Source organism: Ambystoma mexicanum, chromosome 1q (assembly GCF_040938575.1).
Source record: "Ambystoma mexicanum isolate Mex_15411 chromosome 1q, UKY_AmexF1_1, whole genome shotgun sequence".
NCBI classification, from domain to species: Eukaryota; Metazoa; Chordata; class Amphibia; order Caudata; family Ambystomatidae; genus Ambystoma; species Ambystoma mexicanum.
Genome location: NC_090922.1, coordinates 1,094,423,478 through 1,094,445,866, shown reverse-complemented (window position 1 = coordinate 1,094,445,866; position 22,389 = coordinate 1,094,423,478). Strand labels below are relative to the sequence as shown.

General features: G+C 44.7%; 1 protein-coding gene across 1 annotated transcript in view; it reads right to left on the bottom strand.

Moving 5' to 3' along the window:
- Nucleotides 1-22,389, bottom strand: part of LOC138541775 (bromodomain testis-specific protein-like) — a 651,829-nt gene that overhangs the window by 343,048 nt on the left and 286,392 nt on the right. The gene's annotated exons all lie outside the window — the stretch shown is intronic.

The following is a 22,389-nucleotide window of genomic DNA, read 5'->3' as shown; positions in this document are numbered from 1 at the left end:
TACAAGACTCCTTGAAGCAGTCTTCTGCTGGAAGTGATGTCACCCATAAATATACTCGAAGCTGACATTGCCATTTTCTTAATTTCCTTTTTCTTAATTGTCTTTCTCTGTGAACTCGACACCTCAAATGATTAGACTGCATATACAACTTTAGGATTCAGGGCATGTTCGAAATGCTGTTGCTCTAGGTCCCAGACAGACCTGCACAACTCTGATCTTTTCTTTTTAGGAAAAGACCACAACAGCAAAGGATACAGATCATGTTGGGGTATGCATCTTACAGCAGCGCAGGGGTACATGTTGCAACTTTTCCTTCACACACGCAAGTTCTCCACGCCAGAGTGATATGCCCTGGTAACTCTCACAACGTCTACCACAAAAGAATCTGAGCTCCCAGAAGAATCGAAGTTTGTGCATCGGTCTTGTTAGGAAGATAGAGGTTAAGAGGAAGAAGAAGACAAACAATCAACACTCTAGGACAAGCTCTTCCACATACAGTACATATCAAGATGCACAGGCATTACAGAAACCACAAAGCAAGCTAGAACGATCCACAACAGTTCATTAAAGGCCTGTATTTCCTACTTTCACCCGTAGCACCCTGCCTCGACTGATCCCATTAAGGACAATTTAGGTACACAGTGCTCTCACATGCCTGCGGGCAGGAGCCTGGGTAAGGCACTGGGACTACAAATTCACTGGAGGAGGCACATGACTCTTCTGCAGTGTCAATTCCACAATTTTCCAGAGCACTCAGCACCAGCAGTGCCGCTTTGAGTGAAACTGGCAGAGACAGGTCATGTTAAGACCCTTCCATTAACGCCGTTCGAGCAGCATCAAAATAACTTGTTGGAGTTCATGGCAGTGGAGCATGACAGCACCTGATATCTGAGCCAGGATAGAATCAATCAAAACCCAAAATCGGCAGACATTATCGATACCAATAATGACATATCATTTTCCTGTCACAAGGGCTTATCCCGATAGTGAGTACGAACTTCAAAAGGTGTTTCAGCAGGATTAACAGTCCCTCCTGCAATTGTAGAGACCTCTTAGTTGATCGATTAGGGCTGGTCCCACTCTGTGAAGTTGTCAGGTCACATACCTTAACTGACATCCTTTCACCAAAGATGCCCAAACCTCCAAAGGGCAGGACCTTTAACTGACCCTTCACAGTCAAGTAACAATGTTCATATGGAGGAGACCAACCTGATCATCTATTGTGCATAAAGACCTATCCCAGAAGCACTGAGTGGGCCTTTCTGACTCACTATTTCTTGAAACACCTGAAGGGTGGGAGGATCAGGTAGTAATTGCAGGCTCCACACTTATGGGGCCAGCCAAAAGTTAATCAAAAAAGCTTTATGAGGATGCGCAATGTATTACAGTTTGGGTGGTGGAATCAGCCTGTACTACTCCTGTTTTTATTAATCCAAAAGCATACAAGTCCGGCTAAGACTAAGTTATATGCTATATTTTTGGATTTAAAAATGCCTTTCAACACAGTCTCAAGAGATACCCTGTGGCAAGTCCTAAGTGACCGGAATGCACCTCCTCCAATGGTGGAATCCATCAAATTGTTAATTGCAAATACTTGAGCATCTGTCCCCTATGGACTGGGAGGAGAACATACTAAGCCCTTTGCGGTTCATAAGGGGTCACGCCAAGGGTGTGTCCTGGCACCCCTCCATTTAAATCCTGGGCATAGTGGCCGCATTCGAGGAGGGTGCACTTTATGCCCCCTAGGATAGCACCTAGGAGATGGCCAACCCTTTTCTATGCAGATGATGCAGTTATCTTAGCAACATCAACAAAGGGGTTGGCTACATCACTAGATTATTTTTATAGCAAAGGGCTTAGATTAGAGCTGAATGTAAAAAAAACTAAAGTTATGGTTTTTAAGCCCCCTTGTGTGAAGAGCAGCCCAATGGGGATGGTAATTGACGGTATAAAATTGGAGCAAGTTAAATATTTTGATTATCTGGACACTAGGTTCCACGAATCAGGTAGTTGGCCAGAACAACTCCTTAAAGCTCAAATTAACTTGGGGGAATTTATCATTTTTCTCCCGTCATGGTAGAGGGGCAGTCTCGCTGGCTCTGAACTTGTACGAGAAACAAGCTTTACCAGGAGCCAATACAAGCTGATTATCTACCTCTGAAAATAAATTTATAAAAAAGTTTCTTTTGCTTCCAATAAATGCCCTACCTTTGCTGGTTCTAATGGATCTTAATGTCTTCCCTATAGCTGATTAGATTGCCCTCAAGCCCGTGCTCTACTGGGTTAAATTTCGGACTACCCCGGGGTTGGCATTATACCAAGATGCGCTGAAAAACCTTTTTACTTTTGGAGGGGGCCAAAAGCTGTAGTTTGGGCGGTTCGTGTAAAGCGATTACATTACATGATGAATGCTGGATCCCTGTGGGATAAAATAGAGGGTTGTAAGAAGAATTCAAAAAAAGTCCTTAAAGATAATAATAGAAGAAAATCTGTTGGAAAGTTGGAGACCAAGAGGGTTTTACTGAAAAACTACCTAATCTTTCTCAATAGCTGTATGATAGGAAACTGTAAGAACTTTTTGGATGAAATTCAACCACCCTATGAACGTTCGCTTTATATCTGGCTGAGGCTGGGGATATTACACACTGCATGGTTTACTTGCTCTTGGTCACCCTCCAGATCTGGTATATGCCCCTTATGTGGACTTGCTGATGAAACACTTATACACTATAGGTTGATTTGTTCTGCAAAACTAGAATTAAGGCGTACATATTTGAAACCAATACTGAATGATTAAGGGGTACGCACCACAGATGAAGCCACGCCGTTTTTAATATGTACAATTAAAAGGAAAGTCGTTTTCACAGTTGCTAGGTACGTGCACCATGCTTGGTTATCAAGGCGGAGGGTTAGTGCAAAATCAACTTCGTTAACAATGGTTAATGCACCGGTAATGAGGCTGCGAGCTTGCTCTCCTCAAATGACATTTCATTGGACAATAATGATATATACTGCAGAGTGTTGTGTTTTCTCTACTAATGATTTTTATTAGGCAGTGATAATACGGTTTATACATGACAGTTCTTTTATTAATGGTATGAGTTTCTTAATAGAATGACATTTTTATCTTATTTTATATAACGGATTAGTTTAACAATTTTTGCATGCTGTCTTAATGACCTTGTGCTAAAGGTTTAACAACCAATTTAAGCTTTGAAAGTAAAGTATTACAGTTCTTTGAGAAAATAGTGTTTTTAAAAAATATATAATAATGCCTATTCTGACCTTCCAATAAAGATACATTGGAAAAGAAAACGCTTTATGCGTGGAGCAGTAGGGAATATTCACGGGGTAGCATGGCGCACTGTTCTTTGAATGCTCCACATTAGTTATCAATTCTGCCATTCTTTTGCAGCTGCACAACCTCCCAGGTATTGATATTGATATTTTATTTCCATCGCGCTCGTATTCAAGTGTTGGCCCCAAGGGTCTTTTTAGGGTTTTAAGGATTTAATAATCCAATGACCCAAAGGCTCCAGTATGTTCTGTTGAACTGTTGAGCGCTGACTGTTGTGTCAGCAGAATTTGGACTTTGGACCTTGATTTAGTACACTGAAAATGTGTAAAGTGACAGTGAATTTGTATATACTAATATATCATCTAAAGCAAATGGCCGGCACGATTGAGCAACGTATATTGGACACAGAAAGGGAATTCGAAGCAGCTACTAACTGTACTGGTATGGCTAGTACCCCACAGGGGCTCCAACAGCCCTCCCAGTGGCAAATACTGTTTGGCAGGGCCTGGCACCCAATGAAAATGCAGATGGTCCTCCTCAGAGGGCGCATACCATATCTCTACCAGATTGCTGTCCCGTGTATATTGGCCAGCCAGAGGAGGGAAACACAAACGTGGTAGATAATAGTACTGAATCCCCATGTACACGTGGGGACACTAGTTCCATTTCGGCATGTAAGGACATCCATTTATTGGAGGAGGTCCTGGATAGGAAACTACGTCCTATCATGTATGGTATGCATTCAATTAAAAAAATCCTTTAATACCTCATTTGCAATTATGGATGATATCAGAGGGATGAAAAAAAAATCTATTGGAGCTAAAACAGGCCATTCCTGGACTAGGCTCCACTACTATTATTCAGGATACTCCTTGAGGACTAACAGAGACACTGGAGGGAGTAGGCAGGGAGGTAACCCCCAAATCCATTACAAAACCCCTCAGTATTAAAGTTGAGCTATGCCCAGGTAAAGGGGTGGAAATGCATACCATGCAAAGGTCACTCCCGAACTGAAGCAACACAGCAATGCCAGGTTACCAGAAAGTAATTGATCTCCCACCAGCTGCAGCATTGGTTACGGTAATCATTGGTTGGGGTAATCACTGATATCCCTGCCCTGGGTAGGTCAGAAGAGACAGTCATTTCATTAATAAAGCAAGTCACTAGATAAACGCCCATTTAGCTGGCCCTAAAATTAACCTGCATTGTATTGTAATGGCAAGAAGGGTATCTTGGGTTGGTAAAACAGCAAAAACAGTGAATGGAGATTGTTACAGTGTCTACCCCAGATATTCTAAGCTATATGGTAAGCGCACTAGCCGTAATAGGGAAGAAAGTCAGATCCATGAGAGCCAATTTGTCCCACTCACCTGCTTTCATCCATCCCAACAGGGAACTGGTTATTTTAGGGCATCCCAAAAGCAAGGAGATAAAAGATCAAGGATTAGGGAATGGGATAGGCGGTGGGGCATGAAAATCAAAAGTTAGAGGGGGCGGTTATAACATCTAATCGGTCTGAATCGCTCTCCACGATTGAAGAATTAGACTGACTGAAGATCCCTCCCATAGAAACTTTGAATCAATTGAGACTGAAAAGAAACCCTATGTCAGTATCACAGAGGATTAGGCACATGACAGCACACTCCATAGCTATTCTTAGTTGGAACCTAACGGGAGCAGGTTCCAAAGTTAGGAACACTGAAACATTGGCATATATGAAAAAACATGATGCCATCCTATTACAGGAAACATGGGCTATGGAAGATTTATTAATGGATGGGTTTGTCTCATTCTCAGCTCCCACAACTAAGAATATAAGAGGGTGCCATACTTGCAGCAATTGTCTGTCAGACAGTGCTGGTTAGTGTTACGCTCACCTGGTCTCTGCGGAGGCGTGGGGGAATGGATGCAGCCCTCCCTGAACTTGAATCACCCCCTTCAGGCCTCTCCCTCAGTAGAAAAGCTGTGAGCAGTGGTACGTGGTGATACTGCTCCTGCGTGGAGAAAACAGTGTGTGAGTGTGCCAATCTGTGATTGTTGTACCTCTCAAACCCTTCACCCCAAAGAAGGGTTTCTGTGAGCATACGCCGGCCCATAAAGCTCACCTGTGAATTATGGAAAATAAGCTCTCTGTCCTGCTACTTCTGGCAGGGGGGCGTCGAATGGGATCGAGTTCCTTCACTGATCCGTGATAAGGATTAGTCCACTCCAACTGCGACTGTGCTTCTCCTTATGATTGGTAAGTCTTTCTTGAGCTCTTGTGACGCTGTTCGTTCTGTTTAATGTCTTTTTATGTTGCTCCTATTTATGCCCGCAATAATGTCTCCCTTCTGTTTTCTTCCCTTAGATGGAAATGCGGCCTCAATGCAGCTGTGAGACGCGAGATGCGAGACGCGGCCGGATGGAAGATGGATGCTACCGCAATGTTCGACAGCAGGTAAGTGATGGTTTAAGGAAAAGCGCGAAGTATAGCGTAGCGCAACCTTAAACTGACTGTTTTTTTTTATGTCTAACCTTGTCTTCTGTTTTTCCTTGCAGGCGCTGCTGTCGACGATGGAGCGTGTCGTGCTGTGGTGCCAAGATGAAAATTTCGCCGTTCCGGAAAGTGTAAAGATGAATACTTGGTTCGCATAAGAGATGTATAGGTAAGAACAGCTTCGCTCAGTTGGTAAGTATGCTGGCAGGAAGCAGGATATCCAGGAAGCAGGATCTTCAAAGGTAAGTCTGACCTTAGGCGACAGTGAGCGTTACGCTGCTTGCAAGTGCAGAATAACACGAAGCGTTTGTCTTGAGGATCAGGGCAGTTTATATAGCTTAGATCGTGGGCACGCCCATTAGGGCCGGCTTACCAGCCACACCCTGCCACTCCTAGAGAGTAAGCACATGCAAAGGTAATCCACTAGCAGCCACACCGAAGAATACACTTGGGGCTGCTTAATGGATGGAATGTTCAAGGTTAATGCATCCTGCTTAATGGATTGAATGTTCAAGGTTAATGCATCTGAAGTGCTATTCCCATAATAAAAGCTTTTTGTTGTTAAATGGATGTTCTTGTTTACTTTTGTTCATGAGCCTGGCGCCAAAGGTGCCAGGACAGTGTCCACCCAGGCCTCCTGTGCATGCAACCCCTGCATGCCTACGCCCCTGACTTCATGACCATGACAGTTATGGGTGGAGATTTTAGGTAATGAGATTCCGGTGGATCTGCATGATGATAGCTAGGATACCGCCTATGGCATTGCACATCCACAGATGATGGACAAACGGATCTGCCCCAAGGGTCTACAAGTGGTGCTGTGGTTATTGGAATGGGCTTTGCTGTCCTTGAATGGACAAGTCACACCAGATGTACCAGAGCAGTGACATTTAGAAATATACAATTGATTATTTCTTCATGGATGTTCACCATTGGCATTTTGATAAAAAGACTAATGGCTAATTACAGGGAATCTGCAGTGATCATTTCCCACTGAGGCTACCACTTCAGTGGGAATGCACTCAGTTGACCCTGCTCGCTTTCCCTCATTTAGATCTGTGAGAGGTTAATCCACACTGCAGAAGACTGAAATGGGCCAAGCATGACCCTGTGACTTTTCAGCAGGAACTTTTCTCGTCCAACTTGAATCAAATTCTCCCTATATTTGATATTAACGAGTCCCCGGTACAGGTAGCAGAAATGTTTGAGGAATGGATGGGGTCTCTTACAAACATGTTGCAGTGTGATTTTAAACACAAAAAAAGTGGGGAGAAAAGTTGGTTCAACAAGGAATGTAAAACATCAAAGAAGCAGCTGTTGAAGGTCTTGAAGGAACCAGAAGCTGCAGTGAGGAGATCATTAGGGCCAGGGCTGAAAATAAACTGGCCGTAAAGGCAATGAAAGAGTTTCTGGAGAATCAAGCGTGGGATGATTTGTGGATTGCTGTTTCCTCTAGTGACTCCAAAAGGTTTTGGGAGTTTGTTGCAGGAGGACAACGTTACAGAAGAATGCAGACATTGAGGGAAACACATGTGGAGGCCAAGATCTGGGTGGATCATTTCTCTTCCCTGTATGGGGGTCCTGTGGTTAAGACTACTGCCATGGAGCAAGTCTCACTGATTCAGTTCTCATTAAGGGAGGTGGAGGACATGATCAATCAACAAGCACACAATAGAGCTCTGGGCCCAGATGCAGTCCCTGCAAATCTATACAAGGGAGTGGTGGATCTATGAGCCCCATTGTTGACAATTTGCTTTAATGCATTTTTGCAAACAGGGGAATTCTCACACTAATGGAAAAATGCTATTATCTATCCTCTATTTAAAAAAAGGAGATTGCTGCAGCCCCTGGCCTACAGATCCATATCACTCTTGGATACATCTTTTTTAAATTTGTGGTCGTATATTATTGTCCGGAATGGATCTCAACCCACTCAGTGCTTTCAGGTGTCCAATATGGTTTTAGTAAAACAAAAGAGGTGATGGCTGGAAGGTTTAGAATTAATCGTAACCTCTGGAATTGCTCTGGGAAACCCTCCAGACCACCGTTCTTCACCTGCCAAGACAGTACAAAAGAGGAAAGGCCTATGTCCCAGGAGGATAGCTCAGTGGCAGCGTGCTCGCCTTGGAACAAGACGACACGAAGCAACACATGTTCGATCCCTTGGTCCATGCTTAGAAACCTCGGTGTATTTAAGTGCGTTATAAATATGCAACTAAGACAACAACAACAAAAACAAAAAAATCTGTAACAGTGCCTCGATGCCACCGGGCTGTGTGAGCACTTAAAAAAAAAAAAAAATGCTAAGAAATCAATATGCAAATCAGGATTGGTCCCACCCCAGAAGGAGTAGTCCAGCCCAAACTGCTTGGTAGCATCCCTTCTGCACCCACAAGCTTCTCCTAACATGTTTCAGCCTTGTTGGGCCTCATCAGTGAGGAGTAGCTTGGGTCTCTAGGCCCAGCAAGCACCGGACCCACTTCTGGGCATAACCATTCTACTCAGGGTGACAAAGCAAAATAAAAGAGGTGATGGCGGTAACATGTCTGAGTTGCTTGTATTTCCATGCAGAGGGGACCTGGCCTAGCAGTTCGGGATGGGCTGCTGCCATTAGTGGCAGTACCTGACTGATTTGCATATGGCTGGATCCCTTTTGCAATGGCGCTGACTGGATAAAAAACAGTGGTGTGGAAGGTTGCCCAGAGCAATGCCAGTTGTTTATATTCATTCAAAACCTTCCACCCATCACTTTTGTGGTTATAGTTTGTCTCATTATGTGAGAGAGGGTATGCCCAGACGTGGGTCCCTTGCTCGCTGCACAATAGGGAACCAAGCTGCACCTCACTGCGGAGGCCCAACAAGGCCGAAACAGGTCTGTGGTTACTTGTGCAGAGGGGGCCTGGTCTAGCAGTTCCTGCTGGGCTGCTACCATTGGTGGCAGTACCTGACTGATTTGCAAATGGCTGGGCCCCTTTTGCAATGGCGCAGCCGGGCTAAACAACAGTGGTGTGGAAGGCTGCCCAGAGCAATGCCAGTGGTTTAGTTCATTCAAAACATTCCACCCATCACTTTTCTAGTTACAATATGGTTTTAGACCAGGTGTGGGGACCTGTGATCAAGCCCTCAAATGTATATTTGGTGGGGGCACAATCTATTTTTGTAATGAGTGAACCAATTTATTTGGCCTTGATGGGCCTAAGCACCGCTTTCGACAAGGTAAACAGAGATAAGCTCTGGTTGGTGCTTGGGTCCATGGGTTGCCGAACCGGGCAACTGAGGGTCCTGCAACTGGTACATGAGGGCACTAAGGCCTGTATTTGTTTCAGGGAGTAGGGACAATGCACTAGATACTTTGATGTTGAGATAGGAGTCTGCCAGGGCTGTGTCCTGGCATCGGTATTATTTACATTATCTATAAATGGCCACTACAAGGCCCTTTCTGACTCTAATGCATATTACTCCCAGGTCAGCAATAAATTGTTCCCCTTGTTAGCTTATGCTGACAATACAGTTATCGCTCGAAAACCCAGTGCCCTTCAGAAACGAATTCATGTGTACACCGATTTTATGACAAACTTAGACCTGAAAATCAAAAGTCAGCTATCATGGCATGCACTGCCTGGAGATAGAAGAAAATCGGGATGCATGGAATGTATAGCAATGACTGTGTAATCCCACAGGTGAAAGAATTTGATTACTTGGGCATTTGTTTTTGCAGAAATTAGGAAGGGGGTGGCACACATATTCAAACAAAGAATTACATTGAGTCAGGCATTGAAGGGGGTATTCCGTCTATGCAAATGTCCCAGGGGAAATCACTTGAAATGATAATTAAGGTGTACAATGCACAGACAAATGCAGCTAATAATTATGGTGCTTCACTGTGGGAGTTTGAATATGTGTTTACACTCCAGACTATAGAAAATACATTCTTTAAGAAATTGCTTGGCCTACCGTACTCAGTACCACATTTTGCGGTGCATGCAGAGCTTGGAGCCAAATATTTGGAGAACTAGCATCAGGCCCAATTAATACACTGAGCTAAGCATATGGCCAAACCCCAGAGCACTGGTAACCCAACAAGTAGTTAGAGCCTTGTTGCACAGTGTTGCCTGGTGTAAGATACCGTGGCTGAAGTCTTTTCTGTCCAGTTAACCTGTTGACTCAAGGGGGGGGACATTTTTGCAAAAGGAATTGTTGCATTATAAGCAAAGAAAAACGACAATCAATGGGCTTTTATTGGACCTGGACAGAAAACATGCCATTGTTACGAAAATGGAGTCAATGTACACCCTTCATGACACACAACGATAATCCAGCAGACCGCTGGATTTTGACAAGAACATGTTTTGATATTCTGCTGTTGTGAGCGAACACAGTTAATTGGCAGGGGTATGTCCAGGATTCAGAATGTCCATGTTGCAGTTCAGCAGTGGAAAATCTTTTGCACTTTGTTTTGCTGTTCCTCCTATTACACGGATATTAAAAGCAGACAATCATTCAGATATTGAAACAATGGAAATGCACTCAATGTGTCCGGCACTAATCTTTTTATTACAAGCTGAACCTCGTGTTGACGCTTGGGGTTCCTTATTTGAGGAGTGACTGGAATGCAAGGAAACATTTTCTGGACACTATCTGAATGCACTGTATGAGGGGGAACATTTTAGTGTGGAACTATTTGTATATTTTTCTATGTTGCATGTTTATGATATCTTCTGTATGAATTCTATTTTAAATGGTGAAACACTGCTGTTATTTTCTATTGTGTACAATGTGTAATGGATTTGATCAGAATACACTTATTTTGATGATGAATGCTTCATTCACACTAAAAAGATACATTTGTTCTTCATGTTGTTCTTCGTGGGAACCAGCAGAAAATGCTGGGGAGTCACCTTTGTGCAAATATGCAGGAATAAAAACTATAAAAATAAAAATATTTGATTGATAGCATGCTTCATGACAGACACCAGCCTCTAAGCACTGGTCCAAGAATGGAAATCGTGCTGCTCGGCAGGACTTTTCAAGTTTCAAAAATAATAATTCCCATAACAATGACATCACAGGAAAATACAAAACATACAAACAAACAGCACAACATAGAAAGATGTTGAAATGTTACAAAGGTATAATTCTGAATTGTAACTGAACACCAAATTGTTGGCAGATGCTGTGTGATGGTGTTAGACTCTGCCACTTGCCATCACTGGTGGTTCACCTAAGGGTTGTCCCGGCAAGAGTGCAGGACAAAGTCAAGCAGCTGTCAGGTCAGTGGATTGGTCTGAGTCCAATCAAAGTAATCACCTACCAGTCCACTGTATTGACAGACTAATGAATGTGTTGCATGCTTTGTCCTGGAGCCTGCCTTAGAGTCACAAATTACTTGCCACTGTAAAAAGCAGGAGGATCTGTCACTGAAATATGTAGGCGGTAGGACTGCTTCAAAAGCAGTATCCTACTGCCTAAATCTATAGGGTTAGATGGCAAGGATACTGGACACCACAGACAGTGTGGGACAATCGAACAACACAGGATTAATGACATTGATGGACATGCCTTTTGATGCCACAGAGCTGATTAAACACTAGGGCAAATCAAGAAATCTACGCAGACAGCTTTAGGCCCGTCAACTCTACAGTCCACTTCCTTTTACTCAAAGAAATATATATAGTCCAGACTAATTTCTTCAAAAAGGATATACTTTCCCACAGCAGCGCCAGACTCTGAAAACAGGGTGAACTTTCCAATCTTCTAGGGGTCTTGTCTCTATCAGGCAAAAGTCTGCAGTGTTCTGCCTTCAAGGTCTACTGCTGCAAAACCTTCCAAATGTACTGCTTTCAAAAATATTCACTCCTTTACACAACCATAATGTATCCCTATTGGGGGCAGGATTTGACTTCTTACAGACTGTAGAGCAGGGACACTGTCTGCCCTTCTCGACAAGAACCTCCCAAACAAAAAGAAACATTTTGCATTCGCCTTCTTGCTTCAGTACTACTCCTACTGCAGAAACTACTGCAGAAGAGAGTGGTGGAGCTTGTTCGAGCAGAGGAAGCCAGGAAACACTGGTTGGCATTCTTGCTACTCAAGAAGAAGAATGAAAGACTGACCAATTTCTAGATCAGACACTTATTAAAACGTTCTCCAGAAAGGAATGGCTCAAGATGATCACTTTGGCAAAGGTCCTCTAGGTGTTGGAGCTGCACAACATTCTTATCCACTCCAAACATCGCAAATACATATGTTTTGTTGTAGTAAAACCTTACTACCAGTTTCCAGTGCTCCAATTTGGCAGATAGTATCCACAGAGTTTATGGCAGTGGCGGCTGCCCGTCTGGACAGGAACAAGGTGCACAGCTTTGTCTTCCTTTATTGTTATGTTTTTGGAACCAAATCAGAAGAGGCATCCATACAAGACATAAGGACCATGTGCATTCTCCTACATGAATTAGATTTCTGCATCAAGTTGGAAAAGTCCCGTCTCTCCCTCCAAACATTTTCAGTTCATAGGGGCAGTCCTGCATAAAGAATGAGGCATGGCTATACCTCCCCCAGTGAGATTGACAAGCATCTAGATCATGGTAGCCTCCCCATCCAACCAAATAGGGAAGACTCCCGGAAGGGGTTTTCTTGATGAGGCTCACTGCATCCTGCATCAACGTATGCAGTCGCTACAGTGGCCTCTGTGGAGCCAGTGATGCTAGTTTAGTAGTGAAATAAGGGACATTATCCTTTTGTCCCCACAAGTCTTCAAGTCTTTATCCACGACTCGCCACCTTTGTGGGACCCCAGTCGGACAGCTGTGGCTGACTCTCACTCTGGTCACAGATGCTCAATTTCAGGATCTTTTAGTGAGCGATCTGTGAGAAGGTTTTGAGAAGTCCTAGACCAACCTGCTAGCACTCCGGTAAGTTTGTCCAGCACTGCAATCTTTCTTACCATCAATCAGAGGTCTATCAGTTTGGGTCCTCACATGTTGCTTCCAAGCTACATAAACCCAAATACAATGCTATTGTTATTCACTACATGAAGATGGATGGTGGTGGGTTGCTGTAGCTCTGCTGGGAGGCATTGTTCCTGTGGTTTTGGATGCTTGATAAAGAAACAGTTACTCACTGTAATGAATACTGTATTCCGATTCACTGTTCCCCCGGGACCGTGACCATAGGCTTTTCAACTGCAAAATTAACTTCTCGTTTAAATATGAAGGAGGGTGTCACTGACACTCCACAGCGGCCTCATCCATCATTCCTTTGTCTGCACATTGGTTACTACTACCCAATAGATTTATGGGGAACGGAAGTTAGGTCGTATGGAAGAAAGGGGACTATGGACTAGTAGTACAGTAATCAATCCAGTAATTAAGGAAAAAGTAACACCTATTCTCCTACACTGGCTTCTTTCATAGATTCACATGCTGTTCGGATGTTCCCAGTCATCGACTGGGAATACACAGCAACATTAAAGCAGTTTCATTTATAAACTGAAAGAAACCGCAGTCACTTTAGTATTCTCTCAGTGTCGCATTGGGGCATTTACCCCTTCAGCAAATAGTCAGTGGCTCTCATAGTGCCCCCCCTGGAGGCCATCTTCTGATTTGCATAACGCATGCAAAAGTGCTAACGTGAGCCTTATGCAGGGCTGGCGGGAGGGTAGCATGTGAATCTATGTAACATACCAATGCTGAAGTTACAGCTAAGTAACTTATTCTTTCTCCAGCATTGGATCTTTTATAGATCCACATGCTGTTTGAATAGATTATACAGCAGTACATATACAGACATCCTTGCATATGATACAACAGAATGAGAAGTCTCATCCCTAGGTGAATAGATGTCGAAGGACCGATTGTCCAACTTTGGACTCCTACGTGAACAGTGCATTGATGCGGTAAAACCTGATGATGGTATGAAGCGACCTCAACATGGGTGCCCTGCAGATGACCACCAGAGGAAAAAAGGAGCAATAGCTGAGACCACCTTTGTGGGAGGCCTACCTGGACATGGCCGGTTAGCAAGGTATTGGCAAAAGGAAATACAAGCAGAAAGCCATCGGGAGATGGAAGACTTCAGACAGGCATTTGCCTCTAGCAGTTGCGGCAAACAGCACTAACAGTTGTGTGGACTTTTGGAATTGCTTGGCACGGAAAATATAGTACTTAAGCTTTTGCATGACATTCAGAGAGTGGAGGAAGTGCTTAGCAGGTGTGAAGCAGGAGAGGCAAAGAATTCCAGCAGTGCCAGAGGTTTATTGAGGCGAAACAATAAAGGCCCATTACCAAGTAACGTAGGGTTTGTCCCTAAAAAGACCTTGGATTTGATGGAAGACAAGATGAGGCATAGTAGATTAGGCCTGAATTTAGCGAACGTTCCTGGATGAGGTCATCGTGGCCAAGAAAACTGTTTTCCATGAGAGGAACTTAATGTCGGCCTTAAGGCTCAAAAGCGTAAACCATTAATTTGGCGACTACAATGTTGTGCTACTAAGAAGGAACCGGTGCATGCACTGGAGTAAAGGCACAGAAGAGGTCTTTAAGAAACTATTTGAGGAGTCATTGAGACCATAATAAAGGGGCATTTGGGGTGCGTGTGAAGTGAGAGCCAAATGAACCCTGATAGCGGCGTGTGTTAGGCAGAATCCTGTGCAGTTCCCTGTGCACTACAGAAGATTAAGACTACAGGTATATGCAAGAAAATCCCCTTTGGTATCCGTCTGTACCACAAGGATTTAGTTGGTAGCTGTGGCTAAGCAGTCAGACTTATCTCAAGAGGGACATGAGCAGTATTCAGGGTTTACACAGTAGGACTACGGAACAAGGAAACACTGACCAAAGCTTTGTATCAAAAAGAATATATATTTATTTTACACACTCTGACTTTCACACACAAATCACTATTATTAAAGCAAGTTAAATCAGTCAAGAAAAGTATACACAACTCCCTATTTAAATTGTAGACAAGTTTGAGCAAGAGTGAAAACTGAGCAAAACCGCACAGTGAAAACCAAGCAGAAATGGCACTCTATCAATTTCCCAAAAGGGAGGGAAAGGACAAGTTATGCAGGTTTAGACTCTAGAACACACCAGCAACACTTCCAAGTAGATTGTGAACAGGTTAGGCAAGGCAGTACTGTAGCAAATTCAATACTAAGGTGAAAACCGAGCAAAATTGCACTTCACAAGTTAAACAAGAGGGGAGAAAAAGGTGGTTATAAGAGTTAGGTGCACCAACACATTTCTAGGTGAGAAGCAATCTAGAGAAGGCAGTTGTAACAGATTTAGCCAGAGTCAATAGGCCTGTGCCAGAGTCAGTGGTACAAGGCAATATGCCAGGATCAAAACTGTTCTAGTAGCTGCAGTCAAGTCTTTGTTTAACAATTTGAAAAGGCGGTTGCAGAAGGTGAAAGACAATGTTTGATGATAGGGGCGGCCAACCCAGTAGGTAAGTATAGGATTTAAAACACCTTTAGCGATACCCAACGAAACGGGAGGCCTGGCGGAACAATGTACCTTGAAAGTGGAAGAGGCTCCTGCGGTGGCGGTAGTTCCTGGCAGTTCCTGCAGTTCGGGAGATCCAGCAGAGGAAGAGAGGCTCTCGTCGTGGAGGAAGGTTCGAGTTACTGCACTGCCCAGGGATTAAGCCAGCCGCAGTGCTGCCAAAACAAATAAAAGGTACGCTCCTTTAAATCGCGGTCGTGGTGGACAGGTGCCTGGCTATCTGGTCTCCGAGTGCAGGGCACTGGCGAATCGACCAAGGCAGGTCCTGGAAGGCGATTGGTGAACTGGTTGGCCCCACCAGCTCAAGGGAAGAAGACTCTTGCAGAGGAAGATCTTCTCAAGTCGTTGGAGAAAAGTGGTGAGGATCTGCAGCAGTCGTTGCAGATGTCTTCAGCTTCTCTCCTCTTCAGTTTCGTAGTTCCAGTGGCGAGGCCTTGTCCTCCAGTCCTCAGGACCCTGCTTTTATGCAGCAAGACCCCCATTCATACAGCCTAGCTGTCACTCACACAGTGGGGTGGCTCTCATGGTGGGAGAACCCCCCAGCCTATCAGGGCAGAGTGCGACTTGGGTTGCGTAGGAAACCCTGTCCAGGGTGCCTATTCCCCCTCCCACACATGCTGTCTACCCCAGACTCAGTGGCACCGAGAGGAGGGCTTCTGTGCAGAAGGCCGCCAAAAGGACGAACAAAGGATCACCGACCGGGTTAGGATTTCAGAGAAAGACACAAGAAAGAAATATTAGTAAACTTCTGGAGAAAAAAAAACAGCAGATTAAAGTTAATATTAAAATAACCGGCAGTATGTTAGAGGTCCTCAGTAAAAGTGGTAGCCTCAAACGATGGGAAAATCCCATAGGAAAATATTTGCGGTCAAATATTTATGGTAGTAACCACTGCCACCAGCCAGAAACTTTTGAGAGAGGGACTATACGGTACCCCCTCGAAGTTGAACACTAGGGAAAAACTATTAACCCTTTCCAGTATGTCCATAGTAAGTACTGGTTTAGTTCATAATTATTGACTAGTAAAGTCAATGGGGACTTTACATGCCCTGGGAGACAGTAGTCAGTCCCAGGGTATGGAGTCTATGTTTGGGGGTCGCTACGACAGCCCTGTGGTACGGCACGGAGGGTGCTGTGTACCACACACGTTAAAAAGATGATTCCTATGAGGGTGAGAAAAACCCCATAGACCATAAGCATACAAGATAGCCTAAAACATACACTAGCAATCTGTCTAAGAGTGGGAAAAAAGGGTCTCACTCTTAGCAGGAGAAAAAAATAAACCCTTCAAAACCAGCAAAGTTGCTGGGGGACTCTATAGGTAAGGGAAATTAGCCTCAGAAGAGAATTCTCCCTAACAGTGTGGGCCAAACCACCATGTGCCAAAGAGCACATACGGCAGAAATTGTTCCACCATGTGCCAAAGAGACTTTCTAAGATGGTGTTGAAGTTGCGCATGGGCAGAGTCAACAATATAAAGAAGAAAGAAAGCACAGACTAGAGATCTCTCATTGCGGAAGCCAGCAGCACGCAAGTCCTGCCCGGGAGATTCAAATCGGAAGGACCAGACATGCTGAGAATCTGTTCCACTAGGCCGCAGAGAATGAGACGCTGCTACCAGGTCTCAGGAGGCGGCTTGGAGCCGCATTGCCAGAAGGAAGGGGCAATCGAGCTGGTGGCACGACCGCAGAAAAGTGGACCGCGAGTTCTGGAAACAGTGCCAAGACCACCAGTTGGAGCCTGCTGCGGAGCCGCGCAGGTGTCGGATATTACAGAGGAAGAAACCCGCGACCCACGGTAAAAACGGGAGCTTTGTCCCAACGGAGAACAAGGTAAAGGAAACAACGGAAAGACCAGGAGGGGTCCGAGAAGCCAATTCAAGAAGCCAGAGTGCATTAGGGGGTATCACGCTTGTGCAAGTGGTCCACGCAATACCACCGCCCATGCTTACTATATCAGGAGCCATCTCCCTCGTTGCAGTGGCTCAGCAAATACCACTGTTAAAATAGAGGGCATTGGTAGCCATTTCCCTCGTCGTAGTGTCCCAACAAGGGCTATTGGAAAACCAGAGTGCTTGAGGATTCAAGTCCCTCATCACAATAAAGAAACCAGGAGAGACCATACCAGAAAGATACAGAGAACCCTGGGAGAGATGTCCCTCAGCAGAATATTAACTGGAAGCCGAATAAGGCTGTGAGCGTCCATACTTATTGGAACGAGTTAAAAAGACTAATTCAATTTTTCTACAAGAGTGTTTAAGGAACCCTGTGGTTGGACATTGAGGAAACAGAAGGGCCAGGAGAAGGGAGTAATTCCCCTGGTCCCTGTTGGTTGTACATTGAAGACGTTACTCTGACTGTAAGGTTGAAGTGGGAAAACAAGGAAAAGGGAACCATTCTCCTGGTGAAGGAAACACAAACTTCACTAAATTATAAACCCTATGTTTATAGTGTTAGGGTTAGATTGGTTGGTTTCTGACTGAGGATGGGAAGCATTTATTTTGGACAGACGGACATACCGACAGGTCACTTCCTATGTTGACACAGGGCAAGCCCCTTAGAAATAGGGAGAGATCATTTTCTTAAGTTGCACAATTAAGGTTTTTAGCCCACAAAATGACCCCTCCATGTCAATTTCCTTCTACGCCCTCACAGCACCCAGTAATAGCATTTGCTGGGAGACAGTTGTGAAGGGTTTGATGTAGTTGATCGAGAATCCTGAAGAGGAAAAGTCATAACACATGGCCCCTGTGTGTTTGCTGGCAAGGTACCCGGATGGGGCCCCAACCAACCAATTGTGTAAATACAGGTAGACATGGACGCCCAACTGCCAGAGATGTGCAAATGTCGGGTCAGGCATTTTGTGAACACCCTTGGGGCAGACTTGAGGCCAAAAGGAAGGACCATGAATTGGTAATGGAGGCCTGTCACCATGAAGCGTAGTAACTTCCAATGGCAGCAGTGGATGGAAATGTGAAAATATGCATCCTCTATGTCCAGGGGCGTCATGAAATCCCCTTCAATTAGTTGAATGAAAGTATGTTATAATGTGACCATCTGAAAAGACTAGGGGCAAAGAATGCTATTTAGATAGCGAAAGTCTAATATGGGTCTCAAATCACCTGATTTTATTCTTGACAAGAAAATAACAAAAGCAAATGCCCTATTAACACTGGGCGCAAGGACTAGTTCCACCGCTCTCTCTGAAAGTGGCACCCAGTTGACCGATATTAGCCTCCATTGATGTCAGAACTAAAACAAATGCCCTCCCAATGAGGGGGCAAAATGGAAGGGCGGCACTGAGTTTGCTTGTTAGAATAGCCCTTTGGCTGAGAAGAGCTGAAACCTAGATTAGCTTTTTGGTAGGGCGGAGACAGAGCTTCATTTTGCTCGACTGAGGTATTTAACACCCCCTTCGTGATGTCCCCACCCTGTGTTACAGGGATCGGTATGCTTAGGGGTAGCCTCTGCTGAATTTGGAGAAGCAGTATGGATTAGCGAAAGGAATGAGGAGGCTGCATTACTTTTGAGTGCCCAGAGACCTGGACGAGCCTTTCCACACGTGAATTTGTCATGTATGAGGGACCTTTCAAAGAAAGTCTTGTATAGTTGAAGCCGCAGAGAATGAAGCTTATCGTACACAGGAACTCAGCTAATGGACATTTCGCTGGGGAGGCCTTTCCTGGATCAGGGCTGTCACCCATTAAGTCACTGAGAACAAGATACCTTGTTGATGAATCCTTGTCATAGACCAGTTTAAGACATGAATAGACCCCTCATGGAGAAGGTCGGTCATAGAATTGGCATCTTGTGGGATTAAGCTGTCTTGGATGAAACCTCTCACAGACACGTTTGTTAAAGGCATGATTCTGTTACAGGATAGGTTTCCTATAGACTAGGGCTTTGCAGAGGCCTGGTTGTAGGCAAAGCCGTCATAGACAAGGGTTCAATCGCAAACAAGGCCTCTCACAGAGGAAGATGCCATAGACAAGCTTGTAGGCGATTAGGCCTTTATCATGTGAGCATATGTTAGAGCAAGCGTCTCATAGATGCTGCTCTGCCATACAGTAGGCTTCTTATTGATGCAGACATATGTAGATGAGGTTTACTAGTAGTAAAGGCTTCCCCATAGAGGAGTCTCCCTTGTAGACTAGCTACTTCATTGACAAGGCTATCAAACTGGCCTGATGCTATTTAGTAGACAAGCCTGTCGTTGATTAGCACTTTCCGCAGAAAAAGTTCTCTCATTGAGGAGCCTGCCATTGAAAGGCTCTCTCATTGGCAAGGCTCTCTTGTAGACAAGCCTTTCATTGATGAGTCTCATTGACTAGGATCTCGTAGACGAGGCTCTTTAAACGAGTCTGTCTACCTACGAAAGCCTAGTCAATGTCTCTCATTCATGAGTCTTCTCTCTGGTAGGTGAGCCATTCTGGTAGACTAGCCTCTCCTTAACTAGTCTCCCGTAGACTGGGTTCTCTCAAAGACTAGGCGCTCTCGTTGACAAGGCCATTGCTGAATAGGCTCTCTGACTAGCCTGCCATTGAATAGGTTTTTTTGTAGACATGCATGTCGTAGACTAGGCTCTTTCGTAGACAAGCCTGTCCCTTTCGTTGATGAGTCTCTCTTGAAGAGCCTTTCCCATGGATGAACCTGTCTCATAGAATAGGCTCTTGTAGACTAGCCTGCCATAGATGAGGCTCTCATATAGATGGGCCTGCCATTGACGAGTCTCTCAGACGAGTCGGTCATGGACAAGTCGCTTGTTGATGTGTGTCTTGTAGACAAGCCTTTCCCATAGACAAGACTTTCGTTGACGAGCTCGTCATAGACGAGGCACTCTCATTGACAAGCTCGCCATAGACAAGGCTCTCTTGTTGACTAGCCTTTCCCATAGACTAGCATTTCTCATAGACGAGGATCTCTCAAAAACAAGGCTAGACAAGGCTCTCTTATAGATGATGAAGTTACTTACCCCTGGTAACGTTCTTTCCACTGGATGTTCCACCAACGTATTCCTCATCTTTGACACGTAATGTCCAGCTTCAGCTGCTTCAGAAAACGTTTTCGGCAGAGGGTGCCCTGCGTCGATGGCGTTGAGTCAATGTCCTTCGAAGGCCTCAGTTGAGGGTGACTTCATTGGAGGGTATATGTAGCACGCGCAGCGCCCGTTGGCCTCAGTTCTGTTTTTCCCCTCCTCGTTTAGCCAAGATGCCCATAAACACATGCATGACAGTACTCGGCCTTGGTGGAACAGAAGCTGTAATAGCATGGGAAATTCTACACAGGGGTAGGTTGGCAGGGCGATGAGGAATACGTAGGAGGACTATCCAGTCGAAAGAACGTTACCAGGGGTAAGTAACTTGTTCTTCTAATGGATTGTGTCCTCCAACATATTTCTCATCTTTGACAGACTCCCAAAGCAGTATTATGATTAGAGGAGGGTGCAGAATGTATAAATTATGCATTTTCAAGGGCAGAGCAAAGTACTGCCTTGCCAAAAGCAACCTCTTGAGAATTGGAAGCATCCACAGAATAATGCTTTGTAAACGTGTGTATTGGTGACAATGTTGCAGCATTACAAATATTCTTAATAGGGACCCCCTTTGAAGGGCTGTAGATGTAGCCATGCCCCTGGTGGAATGAGCTCGCAAACTGTAAGGAGGGTCTTTCCTTGCCAGCCTGTAGCACTCAGAAATAGCCAAAATTATCCACCTAGATAAGGTCTGTTTAGTAACAGCCTGACCTAGTTTGTGTCCTGTATACCCTATGAATAGCTGATCATCAAACCGTATTTTGGATGTTCTCGAAATGTAAAAGCCTAGTGCTCTTCTAGGATCTAACCCATGAAGCCTTTCTTCCTCCTTACCAGGGTGAGGTGGAGGGTAAAAGGAAAGCAGAACAATTTTCTGGTTAAAATGAAAATCCGAAATGATTTTCGGCAAGAACGAAGGTTACCTTCAAGACAACTTTGTCCTTATGGAAGACTGCAAAGGGTGGCTTTACTGACAGTGCCTGCAACTCGCTCACTCTGCGTGCTGAAGTGAGAGCAACCAATAAGATGGTTTTAAAGGTTAATAACCTTAGCGGACAAGTCTTCAAGGGTTCAAAGAGTGCACACAATAGGAATCTTAAAAATCAGATTTAGGTCCCAAACTGGAAAGGATATGGAGGGTACACATTAATGAGCCCTTTCAGAAATTGAGTCACCAGTGGGATTTTGAAATTGGAATATTCCTCTGATGAGTGCTTAAAAATGGACAGCGCCGCCAGGTATCCTTTAATGGTAACAATCTCGAGCCCCAAATTTGCCAAGTATAGAAGGAAAGATAAAACATCTGGTATTTTACACAGAAAAGAATCTACATTCTTTTCCTTGCACCAGTTGCAGAACATATTCCAACGGCAACGTTACAAAGATTTTGTTACTGGTTTTCTAGCAGAAGGCAACACCTCCATAACGTCGTCCGGGAGGTCACAATCCTTATATCTCAACCTTTCAGAAACCATGCGTGAAGGATGAGAGTGTTGACTTCTGGATGGAGAACCCAACCTTCCTCTCGCCAGAGAAGATCCTCTCTTTGTGGAAGACACATTGGAGGACAGATGGACATGTCCAGAAGATCTGGATACCACGTTCCTGGCCCAATATGGGGCAATTAGGATCATGTGTTTCCTGAACTTCCTCAACCTTCTGATTACTTGAGGAATGACAGGGACTGGAGGAAACGCATACAGGAGAGGAAACTATGAGTCCGCCAGCCTCTCCTAGAGCTCCTCTTGGGAGGAAATTCCCTGGAGCAGTACGTTTTGCACTTCCGGTTGAGTCCGGTCACAAACAGATCCACTTGAGGGGTTCCCCAAAGGGTGAAGATCTCTTGAAGGACTTCTTGAGCTAGTTTCCACTTGTGAGAGACTGTGCTCTGCCTGCTCAGAGCTTCCGCCGCTGTATGTTCTCCTCCCCGGACAAGTGAATTGCTGACAGGGAGATTCCTTCTTGAATTGCCCAGTACCAGAGCTGCATTGCCTCTCTGTACAGTGGTAGTGATCCTACACCTCCTCTTTTGTTGAGGATATTCTTTCCCCGTACAGAGGGCAGGAAAGCCTTCAGCGCTAGTCT